This window comes from Ambystoma mexicanum, chromosome 3p (genome assembly GCF_040938575.1).
Source record: "Ambystoma mexicanum isolate Mex_15411 chromosome 3p, UKY_AmexF1_1, whole genome shotgun sequence".
Classification (NCBI taxonomy): domain Eukaryota; kingdom Metazoa; phylum Chordata; class Amphibia; order Caudata; family Ambystomatidae; genus Ambystoma; species Ambystoma mexicanum.
The window spans coordinates 659827747-659851050 of NC_090925.1; positions in this window are offsets into that span (position 1 = coordinate 659827747).

The following is a 23304-nucleotide window of genomic DNA, read 5'->3' on the forward strand; positions in this document are numbered from 1 at the left end:
TCAACAACCATTCAAGTGGTTAACACATAACGTCAGGGGCTTAATACCCCCCTTAAGAGGAAACTAGAACAATTCACGAGGAAAGAGGGGCTGGATGTCCTGGGGCTGCAAGAAACACACCTCGTGCAAAAACACCAGGGGCGACTAAAGTTACGAGGGTTCGACCAGATCTTGCATGCATCTGGAAAGAATAAAACGGTGGGAGTGGCCTTAGCTATCAAAAACACAGTGGATTTCAGAAACATTGAAGTCCTACTGGACAAGGTGGGTAGGTATATTATAGTCAGGAGGATGTTTCAGGACCTCCCCTACACCATGGCTGTAGTGTATGCAACAAAATCAGTCCAAGAGAAGATTCTGAGGCATGTCCTGGGGGTATTGGAAAACAAAGTATGGGACCAAATAATCCTGATGGGAGACCTCAATATAGCTTAGGATAGGCAGCGCGATAGGTCGGGGGGTTCTGGGAGGGGAGGGGGAGCTGTGATGTCAGCAGAAATAAGGGATAGGATCAAGAGGGCAGGGCTACGGGATGTATGACTGGAGCTGAAGGGGGAAGAGGAGGGCTACACTTATCTCTCAGGAGTCCACCGGACACAATCTAGAATTGACTACATTTGGGTCTCAACAGGCTTGATAGGACGGATTCGGGAGGTGAAGACGGGTCCATTGGAATAGCGGACCACAAGATTGTTTCCATTCAAATGGGTCTAGGGCGCAAGGAAAGAGGGGTGTGGGGATGGAAATACCCAAAGTTCCAACTTAGGGACCCGGTACTCAGAGAAGAAATAGAAGGGAAAATCAAGAGCTTCTTCGCAAATAACAGACGGGGGGAAACGGGAGAAGATATAAGATGGGATGCCCTCGAAGCTACGTTTAGGGGGGGATTGATTGCAGCAAAGGCACAGAGGGAAAAGCAGCTAAAGGCGCTGGAGGTACAACTTGAGGCGCAGGTGGAGGCGGCAAGGCAAAGGGCAGGAACAACCACTACTAGGTCCTCCATGAGGGAGTATAGACGGGCACTAGGGCAACTAGAGGTCTTTCGAACTAAAAAGGCAGAGGGCGCACTGCTCACCATCCGTCAAAAGTATTACGTCAAAGCGAATAAGGCAGATGCACTTTTAGCGCGCTTAATGAGGGGGCGAAGTCAAAAAACGCAATCACAGTGTTGAAAACGGGAACAGGGGTGCGGGTCACACGGGCGGGGGACATCCAGGAAACATTAGCAAAGTTTTATGAATCCCTAAACACATCACAAAACCCTCAGGCCCACCTACAGGTGGAATTCCTGGAAAGGGTATTGATGCATAACTTTGGGAGGGAGGCCCAAGAGACCCTCAACCGAGAAATCACAAAGGATGAAGTAAGGAGGGTTATCGGTAACTTGCCCCGGCCCCAGACGGCTATATGGCAGCCTTCTACAAAACAGTTGCAACCAAACTAACCCCACACCTGACATATGTTTTCAATACATTCAAGTCTACAGGTAGAATAACCCCGTCCATGGAGGAGGCCAGACTAACCCTTATCCTTAAACCTAACAAAGACCCCGAGGAGAGAACATCTTACAGACCCATTGCATTGATAAACGTTGATGCCAAGATCTATACAAATATCTTGGCAAACAGACTAGAGAACCATCTCCCGGACCTGATCCACCCAGATCAGGTGGGATTTATAAGAGGCAGGCAAACGGCCGACAACATCAGGTCTCAGGTCTGAAGGTCAACATTGGCAAATCTGAACTCTTGAACTTAACCCTGAGGGCAGGAGCCCGTGACACAAGGAGGGCAGCCACCTCTGTTGTGTGGAGCCCGGGAGGAATCAGATACCTGGGAGTGAGAATCACAGTGACCCTTGCAGGTTGATATGCAGCTAACTATACCCCGTTGCTGAAGGGTATTAAGGGGGGCTTTCATAGGTGGAGGAACCTCCGGGTCTCGTGGGTGGGACAGCTGGCTGCAATCAAAATGTTTACACTTCCACGATTGCTGTATTTATTCCAGGTGATCCCTCAGGCGATACCAACAAGTTTGTTCAGGGAGATAAAGGTCCTGACCAATGAGTTTCTATTGGAGGGTAATAGAGCGAGGCACAGTAGACACTTATTGATGGAACCCAGATGGGAGGGGGGGGCTAGCGCTACCAAATTTCCATCAGTACTTTGAGTCCACGCAGCTACAGGTGATTAGAGAATGGCTCCAGGAGGGGGAGGCCACGCAAAATAAGCAATGGGTGAAAATGGACAGGGCCGTAGTGCATCATTAACTGGCAGAAGTACTGTGGCTACCGAAACAGCATAGGCCAAAGCATTTATACGAAAGCTCCATACCAAATTAGTGGCTGACAATTGGGATAAACTAGTGGCAACTAAGGGAATAACGAACTTCTCGTCCCCCTTTACACCTATATTCAACAACGGGTACTTTACACCCGGGCTAGAAAAGGGGACATTTAAACAATGGCAAGAAGGGGGGTGCAGGAAGCTGGGAGACAGGTTCCTTTGGGAGGAAATACTCTTATTTGAAGAATGTAAAATGGAATTTGCAGTGAAGGAAGGGGAGAGGTTCAGGTATGCCGAAATAGGGCATTGGGTACTGAACCACGAAACAAAGAGGCAGCGGTCAGGAAGACAACACAGTTCAAAAAATTCCTCCTATCCAATGATGGATCCAAGGGGCTAATATCCAACCTGTATAGGATACTAGACAACGCAACCACTAGGCAACAGTGGCCGTACATGAGGAGATGGGAGCGGATCCTAGGCAGGGAGATTGGAAGGGAGGAATGGGAGAGGCTGTGGAGGATGATCCCTAAACTGGCAAGAGCATCCCCGTTGCAAGAAGCATGGTATAAGATATTATTCAGCTGGCACTATACACCAGCCCTCCTTCATAAGATATATCCGGGAACTTCAGGGGACTGCTGGAGGGGATGCAGGTTGGAGGGTACAGCAGAGTATATCAGGTGGAGATGCCCAAAAATTGAGCCATTCTGGAGGGAAGTGCAGAGGGCGCAGGAGCAGGCCTACGGGCCAGGAGAGAGCAGACCACCAGAACAGATACTATTAGGAATCAGAGGGGGTGCCGCAGCGAGGGAACCCAGATCTTGACAAAAGGCGAGAGTGGTCCTAACGCTCGTAGCTATGACAATAATAGCGCAGAGGTGGAAAGGTCCAGAGGTACCCATGATGCAGGACTGGCTGACGAAGATATGGGAAATCATATCCCTGGAATGGGCAATGTATGCCATGAACAATAATGTGCATAACTTCGCAAAAGATTGGGGAGAAAGTTTAGCCTTTGCAATGAACTACGGAGCCCGGTCCATGAAAGGAATGGACCAGAGACAGCCCAGAAATCGCCTCTGGGGGAGGGAGGGAAGAGGGATAAGGGAACTGTTGGGGAAATGTTTAACATATTGTAAAATCAATAAAGTTTAGAGTTTAGAAAAAACATTATCGCTAAACCATGGGTTTCTTTTGCGTTTCATCAGGCATTTATTCTTAAGGGGAGCTTAGGTCTCTGTGACGGCTTTCAATGATTTGACTAGCGTGTCGGTAATGTACTCAAGACTTTCAGTGATATGAATTTCTTCATTCAGAGATTTAGCCCAAGTTGTAAGATTCTCTAAAGTCAAATTCTTATAACTTCTGACTGGAGGAAATATCTTTGTGACTGCTTGTTTTATTAGAAAAAGTTTGATGCAGGTCTGAAAATAAATGCAGAAATCGTCCGACCAAGGACACAGTGACATTTCTATATCAGTTAAATTAAGGTTATGTGTGGTGAGCCAATCAAGGGTATGTCCCTTTATATGAGTGGGCTCTCTAATAAATTGTAGGAAACCCAAAGATAGTGGTTTGGCCTGCCTCAACACCTTGAGGTGGTACCATGTGCCACTGTCCACTCCGTAAACATGTTTGTTGGAGCCAAGAGAGGCTTCGGCATACACCTCCAACATCTTAACCTTATCCATGATGTATATGTGGTTTCCTTCAATGTACATGTGGGTGTACTCTGGACCCAACTTGGCTCTGGCCTTCGTTTGTTTGTTTGTTTGTTTATTTGTTTGTTTGTTTGTTTAATCATTTATAATGCGCACCAGACCCAAAGGTAGACTTCGTAGATCCAAAGATCATCAGATCTGTCTTGGTGCTGTTCACTTACTGGACATCCATCTTTTTATCAAGCCAAAGATGTCAACTAGTCTGAATGAGTCAGCCTTGTAGTCTCCACTGAAATCCATGAGCTGTTGAGTGTCATCCACGTAGTTTGTGAAATGGAGACCCTGGGTAAATAGATCATCGCAGATGGGCTTTTTTCAATGATTGAACAATGTGGGAGACAAACAAGCCACCTGTGGGTCACCACAATGTATTGACTCAATTTCAGAAAAACGCATCAAACCAGCATTCCCGTGGGTACCTGTCACTCAAGAAGGAGCTGATCCATATTCTGGCCCCTTCTGAGCACTCACGGATGGTAGACAGAGTGTCCAGTAAGGACCTGTGGGGAAGCAGGTCAAAGGCGGCCAATAGATCTAAAAGAATCAGAAGCCCAGACCTGCTTTCTCCCATCACAACATGCATGTGCATCTGGAAGTCTAATAAAGCTGTTTCTGTTCCGTGATTTGCTTGGAAGCCAGATTGCTTGGGATGGAGGATACCAGAATCTTCAAGATGTTGCTGAAGCTGGGAGGTTGCTACATTGTTCAGACCAGGTTTTTTAGGCAAGCATGTAACGACAGCCTTCTTGATGGTATCTGGGACAAATCCATAGCTGAAAGAGGCATTAACAAAATGTGCCAAGAAAGGAGCGAAGAGTCCAGGATGACCCAAGATAATTTTGGCAGGCATGATCTCACCAGGACAAGACGTAAACTGCATGGAGTTAAGGAAAGTACATATCTTTACTGAGGTTACTGATTTTAAGGAGAAACCTGACATTTCTTTATTCCCTGTTATCTGTGTTTCCTGTTGGATGTCAGTAATCCGGGAGTTGGATATTCTGTTACGTGCAGTTGTTATTTTATTGGCAAAAGCATGGTGCGCCCTGCTGGAGTCTTCATTGGATGGAATAAAGGACTTGAGGCCGGCAATGAGTTTCTTGAGACTTCTATATAGCTCAAATAGTTTCTTGTAAATAAAGACTTGTTTGAGAGATGATGTTGAGTAGACATAGATGCTTTATATTGGTAAGTGCTGGAGTGATGAAGGGAGTCATGGGGATAACAGGCATATGTTCAATTCTGCCTGTTGTCACTTGACCATGTCGGTGAATATGCAATACAACTAATTTTATTTTGAACACATTTGAGGATTATTATTGTAATTCCATGGAAATGTGCATGAAGTAGGCACATCTTAACAAACATTGTGTTTGAGAAAGATGGGAATGTGCATTTGAGGACAATGTTCCATCAGTTTTGTGGGGGGAAGAATGTACTTGCATTTTACATATGGATTTGTGAATGCATCAAGGTGTTTGGTTGTTGCAGGATACCAAAGTGTGCCAACTCCCCATCCACAAGGGGGAATACATGATGGTTGACCTGTATGAAGAAGTAGATGATGGCCTGTTGCACATCTGAACATGTTGGATATGCAATATATATTGATCTGTGCATGTGGGCTGCAGGTATTTGAATACGTTTCCAAGGGACATGTGTTAGGAGAAGCCAGCATGACTGGTATTATACTGAGGATTGTGCAAGAGGGTGGATTATGCAATGTAACAATGGGGCAGTGCCAATGTGGTGTTTTTGCTTGACTCAAACAACTGACTGCTGGTGATAATGATGTTTAAACACACACATGTAGATCAATTGATGAAATATTTCTCTGGGTTCAGTGTGGACCCATCCTCATGCTGTTTCACTGTCTGCAGTATGTTGCATGTGGGAAATGCATGTTGGCCGATGGTGAACCAATATTGATGTCAGTGAAGATGTACATTTGGCACATATCCATTTTGTATATCTGCTAGGGGTGGCCTGTATGACACAATGCCGCCTGCGTGTGCAAGATACGTGTTCCATTCATGTTGTTGGATGCATGTCCTTCAGGTCACCCTCTCAGAATGCTCACGTGTGATGGTTGCAGAGCACCGAGTACTGCCACGGTTCACAGTAGCTCCAAATGTGGTTTACATTGGTGTACATGAATTAATGACATTGTTTGTAGTACGGATATGACATGACAACAGACAGCCCAAAAGACCAAACTCTTTATTATATTTTGTCTGCGTTTCCAGTTGGGGTTGGCCAGTGGTTTTGTATTGTCATCTCCTCGCCGAACTTCCACGTGCTTGTCTGGGCACGTTTGGAAGTCAAGCACAGGCAGCGTGGTTCATGCTGTGTGCAACACTGCTCAAAATTGTTTTCACAGACTTCCGTTTACGCATGTTCCAGACCAGCATAGTTCAAGCACATGGCATGTGAATATGCAAAATGTTCTACTGGGAAATTGTCAGATTCCTTCATACTTTTGTAAATGGCCATTGCGAAGTTAATAATCAGGAATGCACAGTGTTGTTGGGGCAGTCCCTCAGGGACAATGGGGTTACCATTTGGTGTTTGGAGGATTGTGTGGGTGTGCCCTTGAATTTGAAGGTTTGTGCATACAATTGTGGCAGTATCATGTGGGCTGTATGTTGGTTTGTGTTGTGCCATGCAGGGTAAATGCACATTTTGGACACTGTCCTCAGATGTAAGTTGTTCTGAATTGGCGAAAACATACATGACTTCACCAGTGACCTCCTGCATCTGAAGTTACTCCCAAGAATTGGTGGAGTATGTGTAATATGCAAGGTGTGTAGGGGCATCAGATGTAAAGGGACTTAGTTGGATGTGAGGGGGCTGATCAGTAACATGTAAAAGTGTTTCACCATCTTCTTTTCTCGTTTTGGAAGTACGTGTTTTCATATACATTAATGGGAGTAGTAGTACGTACTTGAGTTGGGTTGGAAGTTCTAATGGGTAAGTGTCTTTTTTTATGAATCAGGTGCCAGTTAAGTGGAAAATGGTGCCTGGTATACATTCCTTTAGGATTGAGTGCTGGCCTTAGAGAATTCCCTTGTATTTTGGAGGTTACACCACTACTTAGTTGAAAATAGAACTGAAATGTGGCATGGTTAATTAATCTGCCCACAAAAAGTTCAACAAAGACCTGCTGCTGCTATGACCATAATTGTGTAACATTTTGCCTAGTCCACCCCGGATGGGGTCTGTTATTGTGATGGCCATATTTCAAGTGGCGCTTTTTACCAGTCTGTTACCTTAGTGTTTTGTTCTGCGTTAGATTTTATGACATGTACATTCATCACTGAAACTAGAAATGCGTTTTCCTTGCGTTTTGAAACGTAAGAAACAAAGCTTCAACTTAGTCCTAACAAAGGCATGGCTTTAAAATAAATATTGTTATCTTTACAGACACTTGCACATTGACCCATCAAGCACTATAGTAGCCGACTCAGCTTTTGGTTTTGCTTGATCAAAAAAATAGTAGATCATTTCCTGGACAAATCATCCCCAGTAACAATAGATATTTTTGATTTAAATAAGAAAAGACGGAATTATGTTTTTGTTACTGTCCTTACTGGACAAGTGTATCAAATACATTGTTTGATATCTACAGTATTCTCTAAAAATGTTTAATATCCTTATTTGTGAGTGTGCTCTTTTTGTATTTTGAATAATATTTTTTGAAAACCGTCTGGATTATTTTAATCTCTTTTTGAAAAATTAAAAAAAATATTGTTTTAGAAAGTGAAACAAGGTGCCTCATCTAAGCCACATTTTGGAAGCATAATTTGGGGGACAATACTCAACCCCTTTCACACTTGTGTTTGATTATAAAGATTATGTACCTCATCACAGGTCTGATGGTAACCCTTAAAAGTGGTGTTAACGGAATTAGCGCCTCCAATAACGCTCCGCTGGATCATGAGCTGGCATAAATACTGCAGACTGTAAAATCAGCCGGCGCAATAACAGCCTGCTCTATTACAACCTGCAAAATTACAGCCAGCCACATGCGGTGTAAGCACAGCAACATCACAATTACATGTCTGGCAGTATTAGCACTGGAAACCAGCGCACATACCGCTGAAAACACGGCACAGTTACTCCAGCATCCAGCTGGAGGTAAATGAACACAGGTGCATGAAATTAAGCCACAGGGGAACCCAATCCACCCCAGATGGCTACATAAGTCACACCACACCCAAAACACTGTTTCGACACAATGCTGCTACTAGCCTCTGTGTGAACTGGGACAGGCAGATGCTCATGCTACGCCTATGCACATAGGCAGGACAACCAATTCAGGGCACAGAGAGTGGAGGTGAGGGGTGGGCAGGAGGAGGAGGAGGAGAGTCCCAGCAAGGCGGTCCCTCAAACCCCAGGATCAGGCACTCACCTTGGACCCTCACTGACAGGCAGTTGGTCACCCTGCACCACCTGAACAGCGAGACCATAACAGAGCTGCACACTAAAATACAGAACGACATATGTTGCAGGATCAACACACGGACAGCTGTGCCCCCACTGCTGAAACTATTGTCCGTCCTACAATCCTTGTAACTGGCACCTTCCAGCACTCTGTGGCCCTGTTGCACGGCATGGCAGAGCTCACTCTGTGCAGTGCTGGCCCAGGTGCTTGAAGCCCTCCTGTGGCAAGTTCAACATCACATCTCACTGCCTCCCAAACCAGTCCATCTCATTGCCATGAAGGCACAGTTCTATGCCATTGCCCAGATGCCAATTGTGATTGCTGCCCTGGAATGTACCCATGTTGCGCTGGTGACCCCCAAGGCAACAAAGCAGTGTACCTGTGACCTGTGACCCCAACATCATCATTGCCCACTGCTGTGCCCGCTACCCTGGTTCCACCCACGATGCCATGGTCCTACGGAACAGCACACTGCCAGGATGCATGCAGAGGAACAGAGAACAATGGGCATGGATAGTGGGTGAGTAGAAACGCTGTGGGTCAGATGCCCAAATTGGGGGGAGGGGTGGATTTTGAATGACCACACAATGGCTGGCATGACAAGTGAAGGCAAAATCTGCATTTGACCCGCACCAATGTTACAGTACAGACCAGGGAGCATGCACATGTTCGACTTCCCTGCATGGAGAAACAGTAGTACACATGCAACATCAACCAATTACACCAACATGACTACAGTTACCACAATGCAACATGCACCCACAAAAGCAACACAGAAAAATTGCAGAAATCCCACACAGCACAACATCCCTTCCAGTGCCATGGCCATGCACCCATGTGGGGCCAGCCCACAATGCCCCCCCATTGCATTGCCACCAGACGCCAAGGGAGTATCCATGGGGAGCCGAGGAACATGCCCCATGCACGGTTTGAAAACACATCCACATGACAGCCACCATGTCCGGGATTCTTCACTATACTAGCACTCACTCACCACCACCCCGCTTCTGCCATTACTAGCTTCTACAGCCCCCGTATCTATGGGTACTTGCTACTTATATCCCTCACGACCTATTATATTGTCTGATTGCTATCTGCATTAACTGTACTTCTGTAAATTGTATAAATGCTGCACAAATGATCTAATGTACTTCACCTATGCCTGTAACCATATCCTTGAGCGCCCACATACCCCTGGGTCTGGAGCGCTATACAAATAAATAAACAAACAAACAAACCAACAGATACCCTACGTAATATATGCTGCAAGTGAACTGGGTGCATGTGAAGCACGAACAATGCATGGCATGAGTGGCAGTGCATGAACAGACACATGCCATGAAATGAAGGCACATCTGCATGCACAAGCGCTCCACTGACTTGATCTTGTGTAAGTCCACCACGAAACATTACACAATGAGAAATGCCTGTGCCTCCACCCATGCCCGTAACTCTGAATACCCACAGCTGCACTGGCCAAACACCCCTTTGCGTGATCCAAACACTTCAAGAGAATGTCTAAAACCACGCTCACAGCAGTACCTGGATCTGCATCGAGCATACGTTTGGCCGACTGAATGCACTTTTCCGCTGCCTCAACTGTATCGGTGGAGCCCTGATGTATGCTCCAGAGAAAGTTGGGTAAATTGTGCTTGTGTGTGCTATGTTGCACAATATCTGCCTGAGGAGAAATGTTCTGCTACTCCCTGACATGGACAGGCCACTCCAAGAGGATGAGCAAACAGTGCCTGAGGCAGAGGCAAACGCACGCATTGCCAGAGATGTTGTGAGGGATGGGAGAATGGCACGCCAGCGACTGATAGACAATTTCGTTTGACACTTTAACATGGCGCAAGCCATGTACCACTGTGTGACACCCCCCCAACCACTTAACACGACAATGACACAATGAGGAATGACCTTGCATTGATGAATTTTTATGGTTTTTATGGAATGAAGTGTCCCAACTATTCCCCCTCTCCCCTCCAACCAACTCTCCAGCACACTATCCCACCTCCCACTCCCATCACAAACTCCCCAGCACACTATCCCCTCTCCCACCACCAATTCCCCAACATGCCCACTGATGGCGGCCAGTGTTCCAGAGTCATTCACAGTCCACCACCCCGCTTTCCAGGCCTCTGGTGACTTTGTGCAAAGAAGGCACTGGGGCTGTCATTGCAGCGTGTCCTGCTGTGACCCCTCCGAATGTGCGGTGCAGGTAGACGGGATGGAGCCTTTCACCAAGTACTGCTGCCGTTGAAACTTATTGCCCTGCCAGATGGCTTCCGCTCGGGCAGAGATACCCTGCGTAATTTCTCTGACGCGTTGTGCATATAGTGCCAGGGCGGACATGTTGGCACTCATCTCGGCCCTGTTCTGCACCATTTGCCACACAACCCTGTGGGCTGCCCCTTGGATACTCTCCCTGATGGCCAGAGGTGTGCAAAGTGAGTGTGTCCAATCACCTCCATCTCCTGCTGTCTGTGCTCCATACCATCCATCCTTTGCAGCAGCACGCTGCATGACGGACTATGCAGTCTGGGTGGGGGGCTTTGCACTGGTCCAGGGCTGTATGCAGGTACGCCATCAGATGGATTGTCCACATCCGGCTCTGGTTGAAGGCTTCCTTGGGAGTGTAGGCCTTTGGCAGGTGACTCTGGGCTGTTGTCCCCCTGTGGCTCCTTTGTGACACTGTCAGCAGTTGTTGGCTCTGTGTCCATGCATACGGCTGCAGGTGTGGGTCCAGCTTGGCCTGCACTACTCCTGGTGGTAGCTGGTGCTGGTACAGGGCCTGCAGTGCCATCTGAACGCGTGGCCATGCCGGCTGCAGCCATTGCACGGCAGTCCATACGCCTAGGCGAGGATTGTGTGTGCCTTGGTGGGATGGTGGTGGCAGCCCTATGAGGGCCTTGAAGTACCACTCCCTGATGGGCCTGCATCATCCTCCTCCTCCTCCTCTGAGGCCTCTGGCAATGCGTGAGTGCCTGGAAGGAATATAGGAAATGTCCTCAGGTATGATTCCCCCATGTGTTTAGGCATGCAAGACACAATTTCAATGGTACAGCGTGTGACCCCACATATGGGTGAATGGGCATGGATGGCCATGGGAGGATGCATGTGGGACCACTGTCATGGGGTTGGTTGTGGCGATGGGTGTGAGATACATGGCCTGTTGGTCATTGGCCTGTGTTTGGGTAGGGCAGGGGGTCCATGCTGGGCTGGATTATGTCGACATGCATGTCTGTGGACCTTCATGGCACATCCCCTGCCCGGGTGGCCTTCACATGATGGGGGTTGGAGGGGTGGCTTGTTCCATGGCACTGTCATAGCTATGGGGCAATGCTGCGCAGCCAGAAGGGCTGTACTGTGTTGCACAGTGATTGGAAGGCTGGGCACATGTCTGGGTGTGAGACGTGTACTTCCCTGTGGCTTGTCTGCCATGCCTTCATGGGGCAGGCCTACTGGGATAGCTTCATGCTGGGGTGACTGCTGCACAGCGTCATGGTCGCTCACCCACCTCAATTCCGCTGGTACAGTGTGCACCAGTAGGAGTCCAGTACTCATGGCATGTGTTTGGTTCTTTTGCCTGCACTTCCTGCTGCTGTGATGCTCGGGGATGCCCTTGGTGCCATGCCCCATGTCTGTAGTTGAGGGCGGCTGATGTGCCACCACGTAACTCTGCCCTGTCGGCATGCCCAGCTTCGGGGTCTGCTGACTTTATGCCCCTCCCCACTGATGCCGGGTTGTCATTTGTGCATGCATATGTTGGGGGGTGTCACTCACCTCATGCCTCCTGGCACCTGCATCCACACTGCTGACTCCCTCTATCTCCTCGAGGTCCAGCACCGTACTACATTTCTCCTCCCAGGTGTGAGGACCAGTGGCTTAACAGTGCTTCCTCCTGTCGCGAGAGACCCACAGGATACACTGGAAACTGCTGTCACCTTCTGGGTAATGGTGTTCCAGATTGTTGTCTGCTGCTGGAAACTGGTCTTCCTTTGCCTGCTTCCGTACAGCTCCTCACAGTGGCCCACTTGCTCCTCTGTGAGGGCCACAAGCTCCCCTTCACTAAATGTAGGCTTTCTCAGGCGATGTTCAACCCCCTTGCCTCCTGTTCTCTATGAGACATGTGTGCTGCTTTCCAGGTCCGGATGGCTGCAGGAAGTGGAGATTTCTAATGGATTGTGTTTTTCAAAATGGTTGCCTCTATGCTTCCCCTTCTGACGGTGATGCAATTTCCGTCAGTGCTTATAGCGCTGGGATTGCTGGCGTCAGCGCTATTAGTGGCGCTTTCTCTGTGGTAGCCCTTATTTTGGCGCAGTTGCTGCCGGGCGCTAATAGCGTTATCGCTGGAGTCAGCGGCACATTCACAGCAGGTTGTGATGCAGCATTAATTCCGCCGCATGACCGAGCAGTAACGCTATTAGCGCCCAGCTGTAATTGTGCTGGATTACAACCAGACTTGTGATGAGGCCGAATGTATGGAGAGCAAGCCACAGTTTTGGGATCAAATACATGAAAAAAGGAACCTTCCCAGTTTTATACTTCATTAAATGAGAGTATACATTGGTTTTATATCTTACAGCATTAACAAGTGATAAATAAGGACGGTATATCAACAATTTGCTGGAGAGTGAGTTTTCAACAATAATCTCCTGTGCTACGTATCATTACTTAAATGTCATTGAATGGTAGCAGGGTCATCACTGCACCATATATTGAGTCACCCATCCCCATGCAAACCTCAAACCCACACAAAAGTGCACACTCACAACATCCATCCACCAATTTGCAAATAAATCCTTGTATACAAACCTGCCCATTCATCCACTATAATACACACCACACATATACAGGCACACAAAAAATTGATCTAACTTTGGGCCCACTAACAGACTGACACAAAAACATATTCAAACTCATCCGCACATTCACCCAACTATTCATACACCTAAATAAATGCAAGCTCACCAATCCATCCACCTATTTACTCAAATAATCATACAACCACAAACATATATATTAACATCAATTTTTTGGGTAAAGAGTGAGAGCTTAGAAGTCTCTCTCTCTGTGGAATAAAAAGCATAATTTCCACAACTCGATGGAACTGCTGTTCTGATTGCAACACTGAGATCCAGCCAATCCTTTGCACTACGCAGACTATATTAAGACATTCCCACGTGTAATGATGTCTGCCTTGTAAATATGAATGGCAGTGAGGCACATTTTGCATCTGTGCCTTGATGAACGCTGCAGCAAATACTGGTATTGTGGCCTACAAGGCTACCACCCCTCCATTCTGGAATTTGCATTCGCAATAAGCAGGCTTTGCAACAATTCATGAAGTGTAACATTGTGAAAAGTACTTCTGTGTTGGCAGTATTGATCTCAGAAATTCGCTGCCTGCTGCCCAGATTCTGTACACCACATCTAAAGCCTGCATAGACAATTTCCTTGTTGTAAAGAGTTGTTGCTTGCCAGGAACAACCGTTCAATACTTGATGACTGCATGTTATGGTGGGATCTATTGATATACTTCCTTTTGAGCTTCAAGACAAAGGAATACCCACTTCCGGTTTCACTGAAACCTATCATGAGGTTACAATGTGGCCATTCAGATCTTTAACAACAATTGCAAATACGTGTCCATTTTGAATACATTGCGACCTGGGACTTTGCGTTCAGTTATTACGCTTCAGTCGTGATGAACAATGTCGGCTGCTTCTGTCAGCACAGAGCAGAATTCCAGCTGTCACTGCAGAACTTAATTAAAGCCATGTTCACCTTTTACATTTGACTGCCTTGTTGTATTAGCATGTTTCTTTTATGCCTGTTATTACTTATTTTAAAATACAAAACGTTTTTGGATGCATTTTATTAAAATGATTAAGCACATTATTTCATTATGTTTTTCAATCCAGATTCCATATTGGTTATACGTATTAGCAACTGAAAGTTCTCTTACATTCGATTAAGAAAGAGACCAGGTATTAAGGGGAATTAAAGTCTTTAGCCATGTGTTATAAGGAAAAAAAGAAATGATCCCTATTCCATCTAAAAAGGATATTGCAAGTCACATCAGAATTCTGTGACCTGATAAAGGAATTTGTCTTCAGCACACTGACCCAGAGCAATGGGAAACTTTATTTCAGAGTCCAACCTTGGGCATCATTAAGAGGTTGGTAGCAACCCACCAGTAGCACCGGCGGGTTGCCGCCAACCTTGTATTACCGTTACTGCCACCTGACATCCCGGGGCTACCAGGATTTCACAAGTAGCGGTGGTATGGTAAATTCCCTTTCCCATGAAGTCCATTAGGACTCCATGGGAGTGGGGACCCTGAAGCACTGGCACTGTTGTTAACAGTGCCAGTACTTCAGTGAAAAACCCACTGGTAGATGCCTGAACTCCTGGCAAGTCAGGCCTGATGGTAGTTCAGTGCCCCTACCGGCAGACTTGTAGTGACCCGGTCTGGAAAAGGTGTGTTAACTTGTTACCAGCACCAATATTTTTTATCTGAATCACTTATAATGAGGCCCATTGTGTCAAAAACTCACTCGCTTGAGTGGATTTACATGTGAGCTGCCAAGTACCGAATAAGGTGCAACCTATTCTGATATTTTAGAGGCAGCAAATTATAGAGGCTATCTTGGGTTGGGGTGGGAGCTCACTTTCTGTAAGCTGATTGGAGATAATGAGCCTTGTTACGATCCTGGCGGTCCCGTAATGAAGGGTGCCGGTACGGGACCGGCACTCTTCATTACGGGAGCGCCTATTACAAGGTTCCCTTTGCGGGATCCGGAACAGATGCCTGGTAAAACCAGATGTCCTTTCCGGGTCCCGCAAGGGGAACAGGGAGCTAATAACAGGCCGTTATTACTGTGCCTGTGATTAGCTCCCTCCCCATTCCCATTGAGCCCTATGGGGGCTCAAATGGGAAAGGGGAATGGTTCCTTCAAGGAGGAATTACCAAGTCCTCCGAAGTCAGAATGACCCTTTTATTCCTCATTAAAGGAACCCGGTACTGGGACACGGTATGGAGGCAGCCACGCCCTTATCAAGGGCATGGCTACCTCCATACTCGTAATGAGGCTCAATGTTTTTTTTTCCTCCAATTTCCTCTAAAAAAGATGCACGGGTTAGGCATTATAATTCCTAGTCTGGATATTAACAGCATACATAGTTTTTATTTAAATTGGTTGTTTACAATGATTTTCCTATGATTATGATAAACGAAACAGAAAAGGCGATATGCACATTTCCATTTGGCCTACATCTACAAGTAAAGATGCAAAGTGAGAAAAACTGAGCACTTACCACACTGGCATTCATATGTAACATGAATTCCTCCAACTTGCTTCGATCTTGTTCAGAGTCACACTGCAGGAAGTAAGATTGCAATGAGTGCACATAAACCACCAACGCACAGTTAAAAATGTCAACTACAAACTTGGTGATGTTTAACACAAATAAGACATGTCTACAGTAATTGCAGTCACTTATAGCACATGCCTGCAGGTTTAAAGGACTTTAAATATCTTGTGTTACTGTTACTGTAAAGACTGAAGGGGGGTATCTGTACTCATGCCACGTATACGGTAGGGTAAAGGCACAGAACAACCCCAGCAAGGCTCTCAATTTGGTTAACGTGATGATCAGCCAGGCTTAAGCTTTTAGGAGGTGATGTAGGCAGGTTCTTAAGTACAGTGTTTCCCTAAAACTCCCACAAAGGAATGTCAAGACACTGTTAGATGATAACAACACAGCTTCTTTATATAAAATAAGGGTTGCTATGCCTACCAACAATATGTACATATAAATAATAACACTTTGTACATGGAATACTTATTCAGAGAATGGTAAATATATTCACTCTAGGTGGTACCACACACTACTTTAATTCAGTAAGAACTGCACTAACTACAGACAGCTTTAAATGGCAGCTGAATTATTAAATAAGATGTAACCAGCATAGAATAGAAAAGAAAGGCACATTAGTTATGAAAAGTGGCAGAATGCTTTCTTTAGACTAGACAAGTTATTCTTAGTGAGGACGACCCCATCTGGGGAACCTGTAAAAGAAAAGTTAGGGAGTAATTTATGTTGTATTTTACAGCCCAGTCTAATATTGTTTAACAATCTTGTGCTTTCTTTAAAAGGTTCTACCACCCCAAAGTACCTGAGAGGGTGCAGGAGAACAGGATCCAAGATGACTCTTGGACCCCTGGATGACTACTGAGGCTAGAAGATGCTCTTTCTCGCCACAGTACCTTTTGTGTCTTGGCAGGCGAAGTGGCAGAGTTTCTTGGCTTTACTCGACGATTCCCTCTGATGATGGACCCCTTTAGAAGAAGGAGCCACTTGGATGCTGAGTTCAAGAATAAAAAGGAACCAAAGTCTTTCGGAATGGCTGCAGTTTGGCTCTTTGCAGGTGCTCTGCTTTGGTCGACGATTTCTCCGACTGTAGAAGCCCTTTGAAGAAGAAACCTGCTGTGGTCTCCTCAAAGGCTTGGTGGATGAAGATAGGACTGCTGGGACCCTTCGATTACTTCTGGCGGTGACGAGTGCATAGGTCACTTTTGGTGTCTTGTTTCAGAATATCGCGGTTTTCCGACTTTTGGTTCTTCGGTGCTGCAGCCACAGCATAGACCTCTGGATTTGTTCTGGTGACCTGGACTCGACCACTGGAGTGCACCTCAGACTCTCACCAAGTCTGGACCTTGGGGACAATTTCGATAGCTTCCTGTAGAAGGAAACCCACCGGTGAACCTTCCATGGTACCCCATGACTCTGGGCTCTCTCCGGTGGGAAACAGTGATCAGTGGTGACTGCAAGGATGCTCTTTTAAATGTTCTTAGGCTGTTTGGAACTTTTACAGCTCTGGGTGTCCAGCAGCACTATGCCTGGGTACCCCCTCTTCTGGGTGGTAGACAGCAACGGCTTCCACCGGTCACAAAATGCACCTCTGGACCCTGAGTGACACCAATGGACTTCTATGGCTCGAGATGTCCAGCACTCCTCATCTGGACTTCTAAGACCCCTTCTGTGGATGGCAGGCACACAGGACTGGCTTCCAGGATTCTTTTATGAAGATTAGCAGTTTTGCATGATGGTCTCTCGTAGCTTGGGGAAAGGTCTTCTTTGCAGGTCCTCTCTGGATCAGTTTTTGGGAGACACAAAATCTTTCAGATTGTTGAAGAAATGCAGCAGCAGACTTCTCTAGCAGCTGGGCTTCAAGGAGCAGCTTCTTCTTGCTAAGCTTCGACTTCAGCTATAGAACAAATTGGTAAGTGAGCGGTCCCCAGATATACACATCTGTCCCTCATTCACTCTGCCTGAGCCAGGCTCATCAGCCAATCACACCGTCAAGGTATTCATGCAGGCAGGCAGCCAATCAGGCACACATGCATTCAGGCCACTCACTCCACTCATAACAAAAGATGTGGATTGGGGCAAGTACTCTGCCTTTCAGCACACTACACTGTATTCATGTTAGTTTCAGGCAGGGCATTCTCATTCCTTGTATCACACACACAGAAACCAGACACCCACAACAGAGAATGCGAATTCACTTCAGGCTCCATTCACACCGGTCCCACCCCTAGGGTGTACCCACAACACCTGGGAAGGCTCCAGTCAGTCTGACAGGAGGCAGCCCCAGAGCCATATATGATATTTCCCACCAATAGCCAGTCAGGGGGTTAGTGAAAAACAGAGACATTTATGGTGTTTTCACCCAACAGCCATTCAGGAGGAACAACAGAGTCAGGACTTCCCAGGACTTTGGGAAACAAGCTAAAAGGCAGCAGGAACCAAGAGGCCACAGGGGGCATCTTGCCTCCTATCAGGAATCCATTGATTCCTATGGCAGGGCCTGGGTGTCCCAAATATGGAGGGCTCTCAGAGCTACTGCCAAGTCAGAATGTAGCTGCCACCAGTGCATACCCTGCTCTGTGGGCAACACACAGGTGCCCATAAACACACATAAGGAGCACAAGGGTGTACCCCCGACCCATTGGTGCCATAAGGTTATCCTATGGGTGATGTTCACCAAAAAAATGAAGAGCTGAACGGCCAGAGGTCCAGGCGGGACCTCAGTGACAGAAAACCTAGAGAAAACACATACAGAGAAGTGATAGGACAAGGACAGGTGGCCCTGTCCCTCAATAAGGCATTTCCAGCATCACACTCACCTTAAGGGTAGGGTGGTCAGTGAAACTGATAGGATTCAAACTCTTGACCCCCAGGGCACTCTGATATAAGACACAGCTGCCTTAACCCATGCAAGCTATTTCAATCAGCTTTAATGGTTGATTTATTTGATATCACGCTTATTCCCATTTCCGACTGGCAAAAGTGACAGAAAACCTAGAGAAAACACATACAGAGAAGTGATAGGACAAGGACAGGTGGCCCTGTCCCTCAATAAGGCATTTCCAGCATCGCACTCACCTTAAGGGTAGGGTGGTCAGTGAAACTGATAGGATTCAAACTCTTGACCCCCAGGGCACTCTGATATAAGACACAGCTGCCTTAACCCATGCAAGCTATTTCAATCAGCTTTAATGGTTGATTTATTTGATATCACGCTTATTCCCATTTCCGACTGGCAGAAGTGCATGCATTAACATATATGTTTGTATTGCCAAAGTAGAAAAATGCTGTTTAGTCACAATATTTCATATCTCCTTAATCCTAGGTGAAACTGTACAGAGAAACTCTGACTCACCCACATTTTGAGCAATTAGATGTGTCATATACATATACATATATCCTGAGGTGGTTCTCTCTGGGCTTGGTGCAAATCAACTCAACCACAATGGGGGGAAATATGAAATCTGCATTTCCTTTTGGAACGGTGGGGGCCTCATTTTGGTGCACAAACCTAAATGTGCTTACTGTAATTTCCATTTATGTCATTCGAGCCTGAGCATCAACGGGATGATCTTGGAACTCACACGTTGGATTGATATATTCATTAGATCCCATCACCAGGTTAAAAAAACTAGACCGCTCACTTGGCTTCACGCGAGGGGGGATCCTTGTACTCTTGGCCATCTTCTTCATCACAGTATCAGTCTTAAGGCTACATGTATAATACTTTGCATCGTATTGTCTCTCAGTGTTGTCATATGACTTAGTTTGACTAACCTGACAACAGTACATATTAGGAAGAAGAAGGAGGAACTAGAAGAGGGGTTGGACCTGGTACAGTGTGGAGATACTGTGCTCTTTGGTGATGATCGTCCCCAATCCCATAGGTGGATTCCTTCCCCATGTGATCCTCCCTATGTGCACTACCCCCAGGGGGACTATTGTACTGAGGATGGACTAAACTGGCCCCGTGTTAAAGGTCGCCCCATGAGGTAGAAGGGACAACAACCTCAGATAAGCCACAATGCATATATTGTGACACACATGAATATCACCGAGAGGATAGCACAGGGGCAACGCGCTTGCCTTGGAAGCAGGACCACGCAGAGCATCACAGGTTTCATCCCCAGGTTCACGCTTAGAAATCTCTGGGTATTAAGCACATTATAAATAACCAATTACATTACATTAGATGAGCACATCTGAGTGAATGGAGAGACACCCAAATATTTTTGAGTAAAGCAAGGAAGCCTGTACCGGATTGGGAGATTGCATAAGGATTTGCATGATTTTGTGACGTGATGTTCATTTCGGATGGGTGTGTTCTTAAGTGACAAGGAGTTCATATGTGTACATAAGAAAGCTGTAACTTTCCTCTGTGGATTGAGATTGGCTGTAGGAAGGTGTGGCAGGGCTCGACCAGACCAAACATTAGGTGAATCTGGAGAGATTTTAGAGGGAAGTTAGGGAGCAATTTATTTCGTGCCATGGATGATAATGGTATGTGTGTGTTGTGTGTGTTATCTGAAACCTTTGTTATTTTTTTCTTCAGTTTGTGAAGCCACTTTGTTTTGTGTAGCCAGTTTCGTTTGGGATGCCAGTGTGTTTTGAAATGCAACTTTTTGATAACATTGCAGTCACTAGTAGTAAACTGATCATAGTTTGAATGCTATGTTACCAGGCATTGCAATCACCATTCCTTGAATGCCACCGCCTGAGTAATTAACAATGCCCTGCAAACGATGTTTACCTACCATCCCAAAAACATTTCCCCTTTCTTTAAAGCGTACTTGTTAGGGAGAATTCTCTGTTTAGGCTGAATTTCCTAACCTAGTGAGTCCCCCAGCAGCTTTGCTGGATTTCTGGAGTTTGTTTTTTCCATCCTGCCAAGAGTGAGACTCTTTTTTCTCCCACTCTTGGACATGAATGTGTGTAATTCCTTTGACTGTCAATGTGTTCTATGGGCTATGGGGTCTTTTACTCCATAGGGTCTCATATATGTTTTTCTATGTGTGTTACACCGCACCCTACGTGCCGTAACACTGGGGCGTCCTAGCGGACCCCTGTCTTCGACTCCATACCCGGGGACTGACTACTGTCTCCCCGGGCATGTAAAGTCACCATTGGCTTTACTAGACCTAAATTTACTAACAGAACTAGTACAAACCATCCTATTGTGGACTTACTAGTAGGGGTAAGTCGATTACTCCTGGATCTGTTATTCAAGGGGGCACTGTCCCGTCCCCCCTCGTCGAGTTTTGGCTGGTGGCAGTGGAAACCCTGAATATAACTCTATGGGATTCTTCCCATTGTTGGAGATTGATACTTTTTCTCGTTAGTCTCTAACATACCACAGGTCTACATATCTTAAATAAGTCTATCGGATGCTATTTTCTGCCAGAACTCGTTTTTTTAAAATGGCGTCTGTGTTCGTCTCTGTGACTCCTAAACCAAAGGTTGAGCCCTTTGTTCCACTTTTGGTGGGCCTCTGTACAGACCCTCCAAAGTGGTGCCATTCTGTCTGGGTTACCACAGGGGTGTGGGAGGGGATGTAGGCACCCTGGACCGAGTTGCCTTGCCAACTCCGGTCGCACTCTGGTGTGATTGGCCCAAGTGGTGAGCCTCCCCACTCACCACTTAGCGTGTGTTGATTGACAGCTAGGCTGGATGAAAGGGGGTTTTCTGCATAAAAGCAGGGCTTTTGGGACTGGATCTTCAGAAGTCGCCACAGGACCTAAGAATCCGACGAGGGTAAAGCTGAGCCGACCTGCAATGACGACACCTCCGGTGGAGCCCTGCTGAACCGACTCACCACTTCCCAACGACAGAGGAGATCTCCCTGCCGGAGAGTCTCTTCCCCTGACTGGTGGGAACAACCAGTCCCCTTTGCTTTTTCTTTGCCTCAGGACGCAGTGGTCGAATTGCCCGTGCAGAGCACCTCGCAAACCGGATAGCCACTACCCCTGTACTGCGGCCAAAAGGTGGTGCCTTGTGACGGAGCACTCCGCGGCTGGTCTCTTCCCTGGTGGTGCACCGGACTTCACTTTTCTTCGATGACGAGATCATCTCTACTCTTGGCAAAGACCTGAGGTGCATCCACCACCAGGAACAACTTCCCCCGCCGGAGCTGTCTCTCCACAATCAAGGTACTGTGTCCGCCTGGCTTCCCTTGTTGCCTGATAGAGTGAGGTGTCTTAATCCTCGCCTCTCCGTAGGGTCGCCTACTAGCTTTCTCTAGCGTATTGTTCTGAACTGGTTCAATCTTCCAATAACAATTTGCTACACAGACTCGAACGCATTTCCACAAAGAGACTTTTTGGGACATATCGCCTTGCCTCTCTCTGAGTGGGCCTGGCCTCTGAACTTTATGATCTATTGTGGTTCTTGTCTTCTTGCCTTGCAATTTTCCCGTGAAGTATTGAACTGTGTTGATTTCGTAACCTACTATTTTTCTCTCCCGTCCTAACAAATATTAGAGTGCCATCTAGGTGGCAGCATACACCTCTGTCTGCAAATAAGTGATGCTGGTAAAAACCTAGACTTGTCAACCTATTGTTAGGGGGATTGATCTTTTGCTTCGTAGAGTAATTGTAATTGAATTGTTTGCCGTGATAGTGCCAGAGTGTTTTCTATAGATGTTCTGTTATAAATAAATACCTGTATATCTTTACACTGAAGCCTTGTTGCGTGTTTGCTTGTCTTACTGTGAAGAATTGCCCTATATTGTATACTCCACATACTGCTTAACTCTTCTTGAGGGAAGTCTGACTGCTCAGCCACAGCTACCAAGTGAATCTGTGTGGTACAGACTGCTACCAAGTGGGTTTACTGCCAAACACCTGTAGTCCTAAATCTTTTGCAGTGGTCCCAGAGGGAACTGCACAGGTTTCCACCTAACAATACTACCATTGAAAGAAACACATATTCTAGTGTAGAAAATCAAGTCACTGTTAGGGAGAATACTCCAGAATGGCTAATATCCCTTACCTACTGAGACCCTCAGCAGCTTTTCTGGATTTCTAGGATTTTTTTTTTTCACCTGATAAGAGTGTGAGCCTTTTTTCCCACTCTTACATATGATTTGCTATGTATGTTTTACATGTTTGTGTTCATAAACTGTGGAGCCTCACCTACTCCATAAGCAGCATCTTTTTACTGTGGGTTACACAGCACCTTCAGTGCAGTAACACAGGGTTGTCTTTGTCAGACTTCCCAACTCTGACTCCATTTCTGGGACTGACTACTGTCTCCCAGAACATGTAAAGTTGCCATTGACTTTATAAGTCTTTTTAAACTCACAGACCCAGAACAAACTATCTTTCATAGAGTTCTGGAAAGGGTTAATAGTTATCCCTTTTTGTCTGTTTTTGATGGAACATTGTTTTGCTCCCTTTTCATTAAGATTTGGCTGGTGGCAGTGGTAACTACCCTACTGTTCCTACCGCGGTTATTTTAAATAGCCCTGGTATTGT